Here is a 16,832-nt window from a genome sequence, read left to right on the forward strand (position 1 = left end):
CCTCTTTAGGTTCAGACAACACAGTGACCTAGGTTTCAACAATCCACATTCTTAATCATGAGTTATTTTCTGTCTGAACAATGATTCAGATACACAATATAGTGACCAAGGTTTGAAAGAGAGGATGACAAGAGATTGAGAAGAGAAAGAAAAGAGAAGGAGATGCAGGAAAAGGAAAAAATGGGGGGAAACTTAGTTTGTAGGCAAAGGCAATTTCTGCTGCAGAGTAATTTCTTCTGACATGTAGAACTGCCCTTCAGAATGCTCTGCTTCTGTGCTCATTTTGTTTTCAGGCCGTGTCTCCAGAGGGAAAACAACAAAGAGCCTTTCAGCATCTGAAAGACTAACATATTTATTATGGCAAACACTTTAGCAAGGTGCAAAGGGACCCCAGGCAATGGGGACAGAGGCAGAGGTATTCCGGCACTGCTGAACTTCAGTTTAATAGGTCTTAATCCGTCAAATGTCTGTGTAATCAAACTTCTTATCCATGCATGTTTTCAAGGGGAGACAGCTGTGGACACTCTGTGGACCATGCGACATGCACGTGATCCAATATGTCGTTTTACTGGGTTTATTCTCCTGCCGCATTTGCCAGAACAAGAAGGAATTATCAGAGAGCTGAAGAATGACAAAACAAACAAGCCAGTGATATGTGATTTGAAAACTCTATCTAAGAAAAATATAAGATAGCAAACATGAGCTGGAAAGGAGTCCTTCTAACAATTACTTGCACTGATCCATTTATTTAGTTATTTCCTCTCTGGAGTTCATGAATCAAGGCACTGCTTTCTTTGGACCCAGGACGGTGATCTTGCATGCCTTTCAGATATAATGTAATGAATTGTTAGAAGCTGGGACTGCTCCCAGCTTTGGTTTGTTTAGCACAGTATTAGCTTCCTGCTGATATCCATCATGTGGATGCAGAACATCTTTCACAGTATTAAGACGGGTAATTATCCTGTGTGGGTTTCTCATGTGCAATTAAATTGATTTTTTCAAATGTACATTATGCTCTATTTCAAGATCACTCATCAAAAACCTAAGTACTGAAGGATGGGATAGATGTCAGAAAAATCTGCAATGATTCAAGCAAGAATGGATTTCTGTGAATCCAGCCCATGGATTCTTCAGTGGGCTGGCTTCTTTCAGATCATGTAGATATCATGGACTTGCAAACCAGTATTTTACTTTCCAGAACTGTACACAAATTTAGTCGTACAAAAAGTGAAAAAGACCGTCAGAAATGGTGCATTCCTCTCCTTAGGTTAAAGTGCACATTTTGTATAGGATTTTCACATCTTTGTGCACATCTGCCCAAGTCTGCAGTTTCCAACACAAATGTAAGTTTAGGTAATTGAGAAAAATCGCAAGCTGTCACGGAGCAGATGACAAATAAAACATACTTGTTAATTCATAAAGCACAGATGGAATGGATGTAGCAAAGGTGGTGCATCCCCTCAGAAACCATTTGCATTAGGAGGGAAACTTGCCCTGATGTCAAGAGAGATACCCATTTGGCATCATTCATGGTTTGGCTTCCAAAGTGTCCTTGTATAGGTACGGGCCAAGTCTGTGCTCATCATGGTGTGCAGCTGGGCTGTTTCATGCAGCCGCATGGGTAGCGATCTTCTTGGGGAACCGGTCAACCACATGAAAGCTGACCCAGTGAGCATGGTGCCGGACCTCTTTTTGCAGGGGGTGCACTCGGATGTGGCTACCTCAGTCCAAGATGGACCAGTGCCTATCAACCTCCAGGGTCTGACCCTGGCTTAATTTTTCTAACTTCCATTTTCCTGAGAGAGAAGAAGCACACAGAGAATGCTGTGTGCGTAGGCGCATGTGTGTGTGCATGCGCATGCGTGCATGTGTTTCTCTCTAGGTCTTCCCATCTCTAATCTGCTCTATGGCTCTTATTTGGCTCTGTGCTAAAACAGAGAGAGAGGCCAAGAACAGAGCCGAAGACTGTAAACAGAAATGGGAATGTCAATGCTAAAATGTTCAATTTACTGAGATTCCATTGTACTGCACTGCCAGGGCACACTGCTACATCCTCATTCTTCAGTGTCAGGATAAGCTATCTGCTAATGTCTCTCTGCCTAGCCTGCCTGGCTTTTCTTCCATGCCATCAAGTTATCTGTTAGCCAACTTCGGAGCTGTCATCCTCTTACTGCACTTCCCCTACCCTGTTCTGCTCTCCTGAACAACATGTCCTCTGGTTTCAGTTGCATAATGCTATACAGCTTTGTGTCCAAGGACATGCTGTTTTATTGTGCTTTGATGAGGTATCACTATTGTTCATTCATGGTAATTCCTGCATATTTGTTTGACTCTTCCCTCAACTGACAGAGCCTGAGCTCTCACTGGAGGCATTTGGTATATAATAGAATGAATGAACAGCTGATGCGGAAACTGCATATTTTACATCAGTTTCTAGTGCAGGGATATACACATCCACTCAGAATTAAGTCCCATCGAGTTCTACGGGGCGTCCTCCCAGACACATGGGTGCTGGACTGCAGCCTTCATGTCATTCAAGCCCTTGTGACCCCGAAAGCTCTTTAAATCTATCCAAAGCTCATAAACCCCCCCAATAATCCATTAGACCCCCTCCTGGCATCTGACAATGCTCTTTGTCTCTAAATCATCCCCGCTGCCTCTTAATCTCCCATTATACTTGGCCTTGTGGATCCCACTTGCCCACTCAGGTACTTTGCACAGCTTTTCACGATCACAGCTGCTTCCCCCACACACTCATCCACAAAAGGCCAAACGCCCTCTCCTGAGATGCTTCAGAACAAAGCGCCAAGCCCATTTTGCTATGTGTACGTACATGCATGCTCAAATGAATGGGTGACTTTATCCACTTTGGCTCTGCAGCGCTTGTTTCTATAGTAACATTGCGAGTGAAATGTGAAGGTATGCAATAAAGTGGTTGCACATGGAGGCCAGCCGATTCCCCCCATCCTGTTCTTTTACTGTTCCTTGGCTTTGCAGTGATGGGGAAGGGACTGGCATATCACAGCAGAGGGCCACCAACAACGTACTCAAACTACAAGGCTCTCACCACATAGGCTGACCCAGAAAGGCTAGAGACACACAGAAACATAGAAACAGAGCAAGTCAGAAGGGTCTCCTGGGCCATCTAGTCTGACCCCCGGCTCCAGCTGGCTCCACTCATGACATGCCCACCATGTGTGTCTAGCCTATCCTTAGTAGCACCCTCACCCATGGGGCCTCCTCCACCTCCCGTGGAAGCCCATTCCATACGCTTGGGGTCCTAACTGTCAGGAAATACTCCCTGGCATCCAAATTGAACCTTGGTTCCTTGAGCGTGGCTTCATTGGAGCACGTCCTGTCTTCCTCTGCAGGGGAGAACAGGTCTCTACCCACCTCCGTGTCAGATCCCCTCACATACCTGTATGTCACCAACAGATCCCCTCTGAGTCTCCTCTTCTCCAGGATGAAGAGACACAGTTCCCTCAGTCTCGCCCCATACGGCATCCCCTGCAAACTAGCCGCCACCCTTACACTGCAGTGACTCTAACCTGGCTATATCCTTCCTGTAATGATGGACCCAGATCTGAACACAACACTCCAGACTATTTACTTTAAGCCAAACAGGCTTATTGTACTGACAACACCTGGCATTTCTTCACACTTTTTAGTTCATGAAGGCACAGCTTAAAGCCCATTCAAGTCTACTGGAAATTAGCATGGGTAGAAGTCGGGGGGCTAGAAAACTTTGCGAAAGTCCAGAAGGGAGGTGAGAAACTTCCTCTAAGGAAGAGTCCCAGATAGGGAAGGAAGTTGATGTAATTAGGTAGGTTAGCCCCATTAACCCATTAACTAGTGAGTCTGTACATGCAGAATTACTCAACTATCTAATGTTCAGTGCCCTGCATTTTACCCCTTCTTTACTCCAATGTAACTACAGCTCAAGTCAGTCAATAGCCAGACAAAATCTCTTGCATATTCATCATGGGAGTAAGAGGCTGCCTTTCTTCTCCATTTACCCAGTGTGCACTGTTGTGAACATCCACAAATGTCCATAAGGGTGTACTGTCTAAATTTAGCCTACATACAGAATATCTGGATTATTTTTCTTTGCTTCTTGTGGTTGACTTCCTAGCTAAAATCCAGAAATTGACTATGTGATCAGGGGCTTGCATATTACCTTACCTGAGATCTGTTTAAAGTTGCTTTGGAGCCAAATTTCTAGTGTGGAACTTCCTGTGGTTGATGCCAGGTATGCACTAACAATGTTTTGTTTTCAGTGTTTTAAGAACATTTTTATTTAAACTTTTCCCTGAATGACCTACCATGGTTTGATTAGCATAGAGAGTTTCAGCTGCTGAGCAGTATAGAAACATCAGAACATCTTGATTTTGAATATATTTATTCTTTAGTACTTTTTATGTTTTCCCTTTAAGCTTCACTGCTCAGGAAGCTTTTTTTAAAAAAAGATATAGAGCACTTTATGTATTTTGCAAAAAATGCATACCTAAATCAATATTAGATTTTATACTTGCAGACTTTTTGGGTATTAAAATATAATACTTATATGCCATTTAATATAAAAAACTGGAAGCAGTATCATGCAGCATTGCTACAGCAATTTGAAGAGAGTGGAGGAGCTTTGATGTAGGAGATGTGCCAGTTTCAAAGCCCTGCAGAAATCCATAAAGATGTACCAAATTTGGAAGAACATGTGCCAAATCCATAAAAATCAGAGCAGAAGGGGTGTGTTTTTGTGTGTGCTTTATTTATCATTTATTTGTTGTTGTTGTTGTTGTTGTTTTTGGTTTTGTTTTGTTAACTGCAGTCAGCCCTTTTAATTTCTCTTTAATTTTCTCTTTCAAAGAAAGAGAATAGCTCCATCAGCTCCAGGGCTCTGTGGGTGCCACTTTTTGTTAGGGAATGAGAGAGCTTTGGACAAGTAGATACGAACCTTCCTGATTAGCCCTGACACATCCCTTTTTAGGCTCAACCATTTTTCTTCTCCCATCAGGAGAGGACCAGCACTGGTAGAGCCGTTTCTCACCTGAAGGAGGAGGGCTGAGATGGCAGAGCCCACCTTTTGCCCAGGGAGGCCCACACTTGCCTTAAACGTTATATCTAGGCAAGACTCATCCCAGGTGCAATGAAAATGTTTTTCAAATCACTCTGTATCAGCTATAAAATATGCTACCTCAGCTTCCCCTGACCTTGGGCCCTCCAGATGGGCAGGTTTACATTTCCCAACATCCCCCGGCCAGCCATGAGGGGATCAGGTGAGCACCAGGGTGAGAAAGATTTCAGAGTATCAGGACTTTGAAGAAAGTGGGTTTCCAGACATTTGGACTTGCAGCACTCTGCATTCCTGACCATTGGGCATGCTGGCAGAGGCTTCTGGATGCTGAAGTCAGAAAGATTGGGAAATCCTCCTTCTCCCCACTCCTTCTCTATAGTAGAAGATTTATTATTGCTGCTGCTGCTGCTGCTGCTGCTGCTGCTGCTGCTGCTGCTGCTGCTGGAGCCACAACAAAAACAAAGTCCTACCATTTGCTGATTCCTTGAATATCAAACTGCTCCATTTGTTCTCAACCTGGAGTTCATGCCTATTGCTAGGATGTGTGAGAAGTCCACTCTGGGAGTGGGGATCTGTTGGATTCCCTCAGCTTGGCACCCCCCTCAACATGTGACTTGGAGGCTTTGAGCTTCATGTGCTGCAGAGAAAGGTTGCGGAGCCCTGCAAATGGAGTCCCTCTAGTGTTTGTGAGCATTCACAAACTCCTTTCCCTCAGTCAGGGCCAAGCATGAGAAGGAGGACCGATGAACAGAAGTAAGCCAAATTCCATGGGATCATCTCAGCAGGCCTTGTGGCATCGTTTTTGTTGAAGCAAACCTCCATGTCATGCTGATGCATAAACATCTTGGTCTCCAGGAAAGATTGGGATAAAAGGGCTTATGTCTAAGAAATATCATGTTCCTGGCCCCCAGCTGAGCCCAGAATTGGATCCCTTTTCCAATTTCCTAGATGCTTGCATGTTAATTGGCATTCTCAGCAGGAGGTAGGATTGTGAGAGGCTCAATTTGATTAGCTGGGACCAAGACGTGCATGGGCAATTAGACTTCTGAACATGTGAAAAATAAGCTAGAGACTGGCTATTAGCCGAGAGATGCTGCAGGGACAGTCCACAACCTGTCAACCGTTTTGAACCAATTGATGTCTTTCAGATGAAAAGTATATAGGTAGCGACTGATCAGACTTCAGAAGTCAGCTTTTGCTTTTTGACTCAGTGTGGATTTTATAATCCTTTTATCTTTGTGTAAACTTTGAATATCAACTTATATTCCAATAGCCAAGGTGTCAGTGCTTGGCCAAACTGACCTGATCTCCCAGAACTGAACTGGGCAGCTTGCGGGTCCTTCAGATGTTTTGGTCTACAGCTCCCATCATCCCTAATGCATTTCCTCATCTTTAATTAGTGCTGGGTGACTGTCAGTTTTGCTTTCTTCCACATTCAGATTCTTAACATTTCTAGTTCTTTGGATTGTGAATGTTGCTAAATCCTGATAAAAAATCCACTGAAATAAAACTCGCATGCATCAGGGCTACTAGCCAAGTGCAGTAGGTATGGCTGTTCACAGCTGCCTGCCATAAAACCGTTAAAGATGAGCAGCCTGACTGGCCACCCTCATTCAACATCACAGTTGGTTGAATATGCAGGCATTCAAATCCAGACTTTTGGAAGATTAAAGGATCAACTGATAGGTCAGTTTTGTTCCCTTTGCCACAGATGTGGAGATTTGCAAATTCTGGTCTATTCTGCAGAGTCCAAACTGAAGTGAAATCCTCACTCCTTTCTAGCCACAGGACTCTTTTTGCTGCAACAGACGAAAAAGTTACCCCGTCAGAAGTTGTTTTATCATTTAAGTGTCTACTATTTTTGCAATGTGGAAGGTGTGCTGTTGAGTTCCTTCTAGACTTCCAACTTTCATATGTTCTCAAATCCTTCTGATAAGATGGCAATTATTTGGGAACTATTTTAAAAGCAATAAGCTTCCATATATTCATAGTCGTTGTCATCATCATCTTCATCATCTCTCTCCCTTTGTTAAAATGCATATGTTGATTTTTATTGTGATTTCATAGGGAAAGATGGTTTAGCAGCATATGCCTGATATGTCTACCGAGATTACAGGGGATGAATTAACAAAATTGAGAGTGCATCCTGAGAGATAATGAAACAGAGCATTTAGAATAGATTGCTGTCACTCGGCCAACACATTCCCATTTGCTTATTTGAACAAATAACTTCCATATATATCGTAAAAATCGCAATCCAATCAAGCAGCATCAACAGCAGCGACAAAAGCAGGGTGCTTTCAGGCAAAGATGCAGGATCACATCCTTGACCTCAGTGGCACCAGAAAGTAGCAACAGGGCACAGCCCAGCAAGCACAGCTGTGTGGCTTGTTAATGATGAATAATATTAATGAATTTCGCCATGGAGACAGAAATCAGCAGAGAAAAAAGAAGTGAGAGGGAGGATATGTAGAAACAAAGAATGACCGGATAAATGTTAGAAGATGTGTTTATGAGCAAATCCAAAAGCCCAGGTACAAGGCTGGAGAAAAGGTCATTTTGCCAGACAATGTACTTCTACCACATAAACTGAGGTTTCTGGGCTTGGGACCATGAATACTTAAGGACACAGTTTAACATAGCATGAAGCAGATATAGCTAGCTAGCTGGAACACATTAGTTAAAATGCTTTCTATTCATATTTCATTTTTTAAAAAAGAATCCCCAGATTACACTTCAAAAGCAATATCCTATCCTATTCTTTTTCACACAGACAGCACACCCACTTAGGAAATTACCAAAATGAATTTTGTAGGAGAATCCAGAAGGAAGACTAGAAACCAACTATTTAGCTTTGATCAGCCCAAATGTTATTCCTTTGATGTGCCACAACTAAAGTACCTGTGTAGGCAAAGTCAAAGGCTTAATGAATGCCAAACTTATTCCATATGTTGGCTCCCTGGATGAAATCCAGGGTGGAAACAATAGCATGTTCTGGATTCACAGACAGCATCAACCATGAGGTCTGCTTTCCATCCCTGGATGGATGAGCTTAAGCCACAGATCATGGGGTTCCCAGTCATCCCAGCCCTTTCTGTCAAAATGATTCCAGAAATTCAACATTTGAGATCACTTTACAAATGTGGTCCAGCTTTTCCCCAGTATTCATCAAATGCCAGATCAAATTTGTGGCAACCAGTTCAAGGCAGGTCATAAAAACATAAAATATAAAATATTTATATTCTATGATTTTAAAACATAAAATCATAGTATAGTAGAGTTGGAGGGGGCCAGGGGGTCTGACCCCCTGCTGTTGCAGGACACCAATTTACACCATCCCACTCAGATGGCTGTTCAGTTTCTTTTTGAATGTATCTGGTGTAGGAAAGCCCACCACCTCTCCAGGCAGCTGGTTCAACTGTCATATTGCTCTGACAGTGAGCTAACTTTTCCTGATATCTAGCCTGAATGTGGGTTGTCACAACTTGAACTGATTATTCCATGCCCTGCATTCTGGTATGAGAAGAGATCTTGACCTTCCTATTTGTGGCAGCCTTTGAGGCACTTATAGAGTGATATCCTGTTCTCCCTCCCACAGTCTTCTCCTCTCAAGGCTGAACATGCCCAGTTCTCTCAGTCTCTCCTCATAGGGCAGTGTTTCCAAACCCTGGATCACCTTTGTTGCCTTCCTCTGGATCCTTTCTAATTTTTCTGCATATCTCTCAAATCTAGGTGCCCAGAACTGGATGCAGTATTCCAGATGAGGTCTGATTAGTGAAGAATATAGGGGAAACTACTGTTTCTCATGATTTGGAAATGATACTGCTGTTAATGCTTCCCAAAATAGCATTTGCCCTTTTTGCAACTGCATTGTGCTATTGGCTCATATTTAACCTGTTTTCTACAATAATTCTTTTTCTTTTTCAGTTCTGACTCTCATCCCAGCCTACCTCACAGGTTTGTTGTTGTAGGGATAAGAATGAGAACAGGAGGAGAAGAATGATGATGTGAACCACTCTGAATTCTTTAAAAAAAGAAAAAGGCAGGACATAAATCAATCAATCAAACAAACAAACCCTGCTCTTTTTCCTTGCTTTCTTGCTAACTAGCTCAAGAGCAAAATAATTCAAACCAAAATACCAGGCCCGTGTTTTGGATAAGGTAGAAGCTTTAGTGAATGCTACTCTACCCTTTCCCAGAGAGAGACATTTTATGTCCCACAACACAAGGCTTTATAGGAACTGCACATAGTTGTCCTGTCATACTATTAGCAAAGATCAGTGAGTGGGAGGCATTTATGACCATTACTATTAGTAGCAGCAGTACTACACTGCATTTATATGCCACCTTTTTTCTTCTTGCAGGGAACCGAAGCCAGCTGACACAGTTCTCCTCCACTACATTTTTATACTCACAACCACAGCTTGTTGAAGTAGGTTAGTGACTGGTCCAAAGACCTGCACAAAACACAAAAGAAGATAGTGATCTGTATAATCTTGCATAAGCTGCCTTGTATGCACAGATGCAAGTTTAGAAAGAATTTTATAACGTAAGTAGAAATGCAGTGTATCTCATCATACTGCGGAAGAGTATGGCCAGGTGACTTGTCGGCCTGCCACTTGGGTGGCCACTGCCGGGTGGCAACAGTTCTTTAGCCTTCTTTATGATTTAACTGGAATCAGAGTGATCGGCCCTTCAAACCTAGGACAGTCCTCTGCCAACCTTTGAGGACTGTTCCCTGTAAAAGAGAGCACATGGACACCACAAAAATGGCTGAGGCTAGATAACTTTGCTGCAGGAAGTGCAGATAACAGTTAAGCAAAAGTGACTCCAAGAGTAACTTGCAGCATCAACTGGGGAGGGGATGGGTGGTTGTTTGCAGCATCAACAGCTGCATAGCATTTTATAGAGCGCAAGAGTTCTCTGCCCTGAGGCTCTTGCAGTCTAAACATTACCCCAGGGCAAACCACAGAGGAAGAGGAGGGAGGAGCAGATGCAGGAACAACCAGGGTGGGCATATGGGACTGTTTCAGTGACAGCAGGACTGGTATATTCAGCCCCTCTCACCTCGAGAGTTCGGTCTACGATTCCAGTAGCCCCAGACAGCATGGCCAAGGGTTAGGCACCTTGGGAGCTGCCACAGAAGCCAGAAGGCTGTGCCTTCACAGAAAGGTGAGTCTTGAGAAGGGTTTCAGAGATTGGCGTTGCACCCGTATTCTGAGAGAATGCTCTAAGCATACAGGGCAGTGAGGACAAAATGAGCCTTTTGAGGTGGCAGGAGACCGTCAGTGGGTGGATGGCAATGAAGCCAGAGAAGCAAGAGAAGCCAAGATCTCACACGGGAGTTAATTAGTTCAGTCTTTTCCAAGGATGAAAAGGTACCAGAGGGGTGAAAGGAAAAAGAAACCACAGAGACCAATGGCAGATAAGCCTGTTCAGAGTGAAGGGAGACGTGCTTCTCAGTTGCCTGAGAAAGCTGATGCAGTATCAATACTGGGAATATCACCTGTATCCACTAAATGTTGGCCATGCATGCATCAAGGACACAATATATTGATGGATTCCTATGGAATGAATAGGAGGTACTGACTCACAGGAAGAAGGGGGTAAATATAGCAATTTAGACTGTGAACTGTGTGTGTTAAGCTGCAAATGTGTCATTTCTGGCCCAGTTAGTAGACTAGAGACAGGAATGTTATATAAGTTTGGACTTTTCAGGGGCACATTGCTATTTCTCAGGGGTTCATAGTTGCTGGAAAATGTAAATGCATGGATTTGATGAGCCTTGCATGAGACTTCTTTCCTCTTACCATTCCCAAAATGGTGCAGTATAAAAGGAATGCAGACAAAAAATGCTATCAGGTTTAGCATTTTCTACATGTTGTAGGCTATTGTTGCCGAAGCACTGAGGTGTCTTTTGTTGTTCGTAGACAAAAAAGTGTGTATCCAGCAATGCATCCTTTCTCTGCATAAAGATAGGGCAGGATATAACTATTTAAAATAAGCAGTTCTTATGAATGGAAGAAAATATCAATGGAGCACTCAGTTTTGACGACACATTTACCAATTCAGTCTCCTTTGTTCGACAGCTTTCAGATGTTGCATCCTGCATTAGCAGACATGTTGTTTAGTGCCCCTCAACCTATTACCTCTTTGCCTGACACAAATTCTTCTTCATGATTAACAGGAGGAAATCAACCAGTTAGTAAACATGCTTTATAAGTGGGAGCAGTTCCAGATGGTGGATAGGGGTACAAGAAGATGCTTCTAAAGAAACCATCCCTGGACAACCCTGATGGTGGTAATTATTAGTCAAAATGCCCCCTTCTTGGGAAAAGTGCTCAAGGAATGGTCCTAAAATCCCAGGACCTCTGGAATGACATTCATCATGGGCTGGATCCCTTTCAGTCTGGTTTCTGGCTTGGCATTGCCATGGAAACAGGCTTGATCTTTGTTGGATTTATGCTCAGTGGGTCTGTTGTGTCAGGTGCTGGTTTATTTTCTTCCTGCAATAGTTATGATTTTATTGTGTATTAATGTTTAGTTAAAGTACTGTACAACCTACTGTTGTGATGAAGTTCCCTGGAATATGTCCCTCTCGTGTTTGATGAACAAAAGTTGCAGAACTCTATTTTTATAGCATTTTTGATGTTATTGCTAATTGCCCTGAGCCTGAGAACGTTGCTGAAGGATGAGGTGGAACCTAACCCTTTGTTTAAAAAGATCGATATCTTGAAATACTACTACTGCTCCTGCTTCTGCTACTACTAATAATATATTCAACTACTATCAATAACATTTGGCCATTGCAAAGAGGTCTGATCTGGGCTGGTTTCAAGTTGCTCTTAAGCATTCATGACAATAGGCATACTAATGCTATAAAGCCTGGAGGACAATTGACAAAACTCATTTGCAACTCAAACACTCCCCAAGGTCAGTGAAGATCACTTTGCAGCTATTGTAGTCAAAGAGATAGTCCTTCAATGCTGAGAAAGCCTTAAGCCTGCCCCTCCATCCTATTCCCACCCCAATGAAACAAACCTTCACGTAACACTGTAAAGAACAATGGTGTGAAACACGGTGACCTCAGAAGCCTGAAAACTCTCAGGCTATTTATGAATGCGACGTGTAGAAGGCTAAAGAATAAGTTCAGGATGAGGAAGCCTTGCAGAGCTGAATTTAGCTGTGAATTATTTGTGAGTGTATGGATGGCAGGAAGCTCAGGAAGAAAACAAAGTGCTGAAACCACTCAGCACAGAATAGCTTCTGTTTGTGGTCCAGGAGAATCCATGCCTCCTCATTTGTGCTTGCAAGTTTTATTTTTGCCCATTAGTTGCCAAGAATATAATCGCTAGTCAGTGATATGTAGGCTGGATAATAAATGCATTTTACAAGCCCTGGAATTGGCCCAGAAAAAAGACATTTTCAGAAAAGAGCCCTTGAATGTGAAAGTCATAATTCTATCAAATCAGTTGAAATAGATGGGCAACCTGTCTCCAGTTCATGAGGCACAAACTAGGGCTGGTCCCAGGACTGCCGGGCCCACATCTCAGCAGTGGCCCATTGACAAGAGCCTCCTGCTCTTGATCCTCTTCTTCGCCCTTGCAACCTGCCTCTTGCTTGGTCCAAATGACAGTGGGGGAGAGAAAGAGGAGCAGTGGATGCCACCGGCTACTTGCTCATCCACTCGTTCTCCACCTGTGAAGCAAGAAAATGGTAGCAATGACGAGAAACAGAATGAGCAGCAGCAGCAAGCTGTCGGAGTGGGTCCAGAGAAGCATGGTGGAAGTACTGGAACATTTTTCCTCTGCAGAAAAAGAAAACCTGCAGGTTTTGGCTGGGCTTTGCCAACAAATTTAGAAAGAAGAAATGGATGTTTGAGATTCCTGTCGCTATGGCAGATGTCATCCTCCTTCCTGGATACTGTTTTGAGATGTGAATTCTCATTCCCAAAAAGGCCATCCGTCCAAAATTTATTTATTTATTACATTTCTCTATTTCCCAATAGCCAAAGCTCTCTTCGCCATTCACAGAACAACGCTTTAAACTATAAAATAGAGGAGCATAGTGAAACAATCTTAAGTTTAAATCAAAGTCAAAATTAAAGCAAAAGCCAGCAGCAGTGGAAAGAGGTACAAATGCACAAACAGTATTTTCATGCCAGATGGCCTCAATTCGTATCGGCATACCTTCTTTCCAAAGCTGACCTTGATGAGGACATTCCTCTTAACATCACCTCAATAACGAGTGACTTATCCATCTGTGATTTGTGTATGCACATGAGCACCTGACTCTTCCTTTTACCCTGAACGCCTAGTGCAGCAAACATGCTTTTCAACACTGTCATGCAAGACACAGTCGTGTCCATCATTCACCCACATGAGAAGCGCAATGTGTCTCCACATCCAGCTGAATTGCAGCCCCAAGGGGCTCTTTACACAGCCTGTCCATCATAGGCCTGGTAAATGCATGCAGCAAAATGAGACCAGAGACGCTTGAGATTGACAGAATTCATTGTACCATGTTAGGCTGCAGTTAATACATATTGTTTTTCCAAGCTTCCCCCTTGTAAATTATTCCTTGTGAATAAAAACTCAGGGATAAAAGTTCTCGACTAACCCACATGCTGGCTTTGCACATGCCAAGACGTTTCTGGGTTTGTTGTTGCTTTTAATATAAGCATTCAAGAAGGGTTGCCACCTGTCCTTGGAAGCGTTGTCTCAGAATTCTAGCATCCCATGCGTGTGTGCTAGGACTGACTTGGAAAGTACTAAAGGTGGCCTGTGTACTAGGGCAGGCTTCAAAAAGCCTCTTATTCAGAGAATTATGGCCACAAATTACAATGCTTTCATTACTGCATTGTTCTTTACTTGATCTGGACCTGATTGAATGTCATGGATTTAATGGGGTAATTATATTGTTGTCATTCCTCTCTGTTAGAAGATTTAGCCTCTGTGGCTCTTACATTTGTTAATTATCTTCATCCTGTTTTTACTCCTTTTGATATGATATGGCATTAATAAATTAAATCCCCTTAATAATGTTAAGCTATGCAGATGATACCACATTACTGGCAGAGAGCAGCAACGACGACTCCTGATAAAGAGAAAGAAAAATGTGCAAAAACAGGGCTGCAGCTGAATAGTAAGAAAACAACAATCATATTCACAGAATAATTGCCAAACTTTACTGTTAACAATGACGAATTTGAAATTATGAAAGATTTCATATACCTCAACTCATTCATCAATTCAATAGGAGACTGCAGTCAAGAAATTTGAAGAAGAGAGAGACTTGGAAGGGCAGCAATGAAGGAACTAGAAAAGATGATCAAGTGTAAGGATGCTTGACTAGACCAAGGTCAAGATCATCCAAGCCACTGTATTCCCAATCACAATGTATAGTATGAAAACTGGACAGTGAAGAAAGCTGGCAGGAAGAAAATCAATGTCTTGTTAAAAAAGTGGTGCTTGGAGGAGAGCTTTGCACACACCCTGGACCGACTGAAAGCAAACCAGAGGGTTATAGATCAAATCAAGCCAGAGCTGAATGGAGCTGTCACGGACAGGGCATTTTGGGGGGCTCTCATTCACAGGGTTGTCATAAGTTGAAGATGACAGCACATCACAGCAACACATATTTGGAATTCTGTGGGTACAATTCTGGTTGCAGCATCTCAAAAGAAGTCGCTACAGAAAAAAGAAGTCCAGCTGATTGGTAGGCTGGAGCACCTTTGGGAGACACAGGTAAAGCACGTGCCCTTATTCATAGCAGCTCAGTGATAGAGTTTGTGGTTTGCATGCAGAAGGTTCTAGGTTTGAGTCTCAGCACCTCCTGGTAGGGCAGGAAAATCTGCAAGAAACCTGGAGAACTGCCTGCAGTCAGTGCCAGAAATACTGGTTTAGATGCATGAACAGTCTGACTTAGTAAAAGGCATCTTCCCATGTTCCTGCTTGAGCTTTTAAAAAGGAAAGAAGTTTCTCTGGGTGCAAATTCATGCCAGATTAACCACAGTTGCTCCACCTACTCCTTTCAAAGGCCCCGAAGGAGATCAGAGAGTGGGAAGATCCTGCTGACTTGTGTAAGCTGTGAATTATTGTGGGGAACAGGATTCTAGGACCCAGGGATAAAGGTTCTGGTCTAATTTATATGCTGGTTTTTATACTTGCAAATACATTTCTGTTTTGTTGTTGTTTTTAACATTAACATTAAAAAAGGGTTGCTACCTGCACTTGGAAGTCACACAGTTCATTCACCACCTGGGAAGTCCAATGCCTCATTCTGCTGCGTGTGTTTGAGGGATGGCTTGTGACAGCCATCAGACAGATAGGACATGGGACTAGTTGCCTAGAGAGGTGGTGGGTGCTCCCACACTAGAGACATTGAAAAAGAAACTGGACAGCCATCTGAGTGGGATGGTGGACACTGGTGACCTGCAACAGCAGAGGGTTGGACCCAATGGCCTTCATGGCCACCTCCACTATTCTATGATTCTATTACCTTTTTTAAATCGAACCGTATCCAGTGCTAAATGGCTTGCTGTGGCTCAGGGGCATCTCTTTGCCCCCGTAGCATCTCTGGGATACTGCAGGAGGATTGGGGGACGGGGGGGGGGTGATGCAAGAAGAGGAAGAGAAGCACACAACCTTTGCTTTGCCTGCACATCTGCAAGGCACAGAAGAATTTAAACTGCATCGTGTGGCTAAAATTTCCAAGGAGTTTAACATGTTGCATGAACCTTTCTTCTTTCTTTTCCTTCGATAGTTGAACAAAGTCACCCTCTGCCCATGCACAGGAGAGAGTCTAGCTGAAGGACACAGCTCACCTCCATGAAACATGGATTGGGGAGCAGGGGATGGGAAGTCCCTTGGAGTCCAGAACTGCTGCCTGTCAGAAAAGACTATACTGGTCCAGATGGACTGACAGGCTAATCTCCAGCAAGGAAAATTCCTCTGCTTTCTTCACTGCTGAGTGACTGTAGCTGACCACCCCCACACATCAGAGAGTAGTGAGGAGGGCTTCAAGATCTGATTAGAAACAAACCACTTTTTAAGTGGCAAGACGAGCTAGGCAATTTGCCATGTTGGGTGACTAATTTTGCTTTTTGATGGTGATTGGATAAATGGCAGAAACCACACTGCACGGGAGGTAATTATGAGCAAGGGGAAATAAAAAACACATTTGGGTTTCAGTTTGTTGGACTCTGTCCCTTTAAAGTTATATCACATATTTTCCAGCCTATTTTTGGCTCCTGTGTTTCCCTTCGACACCAGCCTCGTCACGTACAGCAGTGGTGTGTTGTTAATACGCTGGCTTCATCTGGATGGCTCAGGAAGAGAGAATTCCCTCACAGATGCTACTTTAGACACGACCTTCCTGAAGGATGAAGGACATGCTGTGCCCAGACTGTACCTCAAAATGTGTCAAAAACAGACGCGGTGGCCTCTGCAGCCATCATATCTGAATGCACTCCAATGATATCTGAAGGATGTTTTGCTCTCTCAGAGTGACTGCCGTTTCATGTGAATGACTGAAACAAATATCTCAGGTTTGCAGGTTGCCTTCTGCACCAGCTACCCCACTCAGTGAGGCGGGACGATCATGCTTGCATGGAGCACTCTTATTAAGGATTTCATGTCACATTTTGACTCAGGGTCAAGCTGCGGGCTGTATCAGTTGTGTGGCATGCAGTGGAGTGTGATGCCTTTATTTGCTGTAGTGTAGCTTTGCTTGGCATTGATTTGGAGCATAACTGGTGTGC

The sequence above is a fragment of the Varanus komodoensis genome, unplaced genomic scaffold, assembly GCF_004798865.1.
Source record: "Varanus komodoensis strain SLA01 unplaced genomic scaffold, ASM479886v1 scaffold5, whole genome shotgun sequence".
Taxonomy (NCBI): domain Eukaryota; kingdom Metazoa; phylum Chordata; class Lepidosauria; order Squamata; family Varanidae; genus Varanus; species Varanus komodoensis.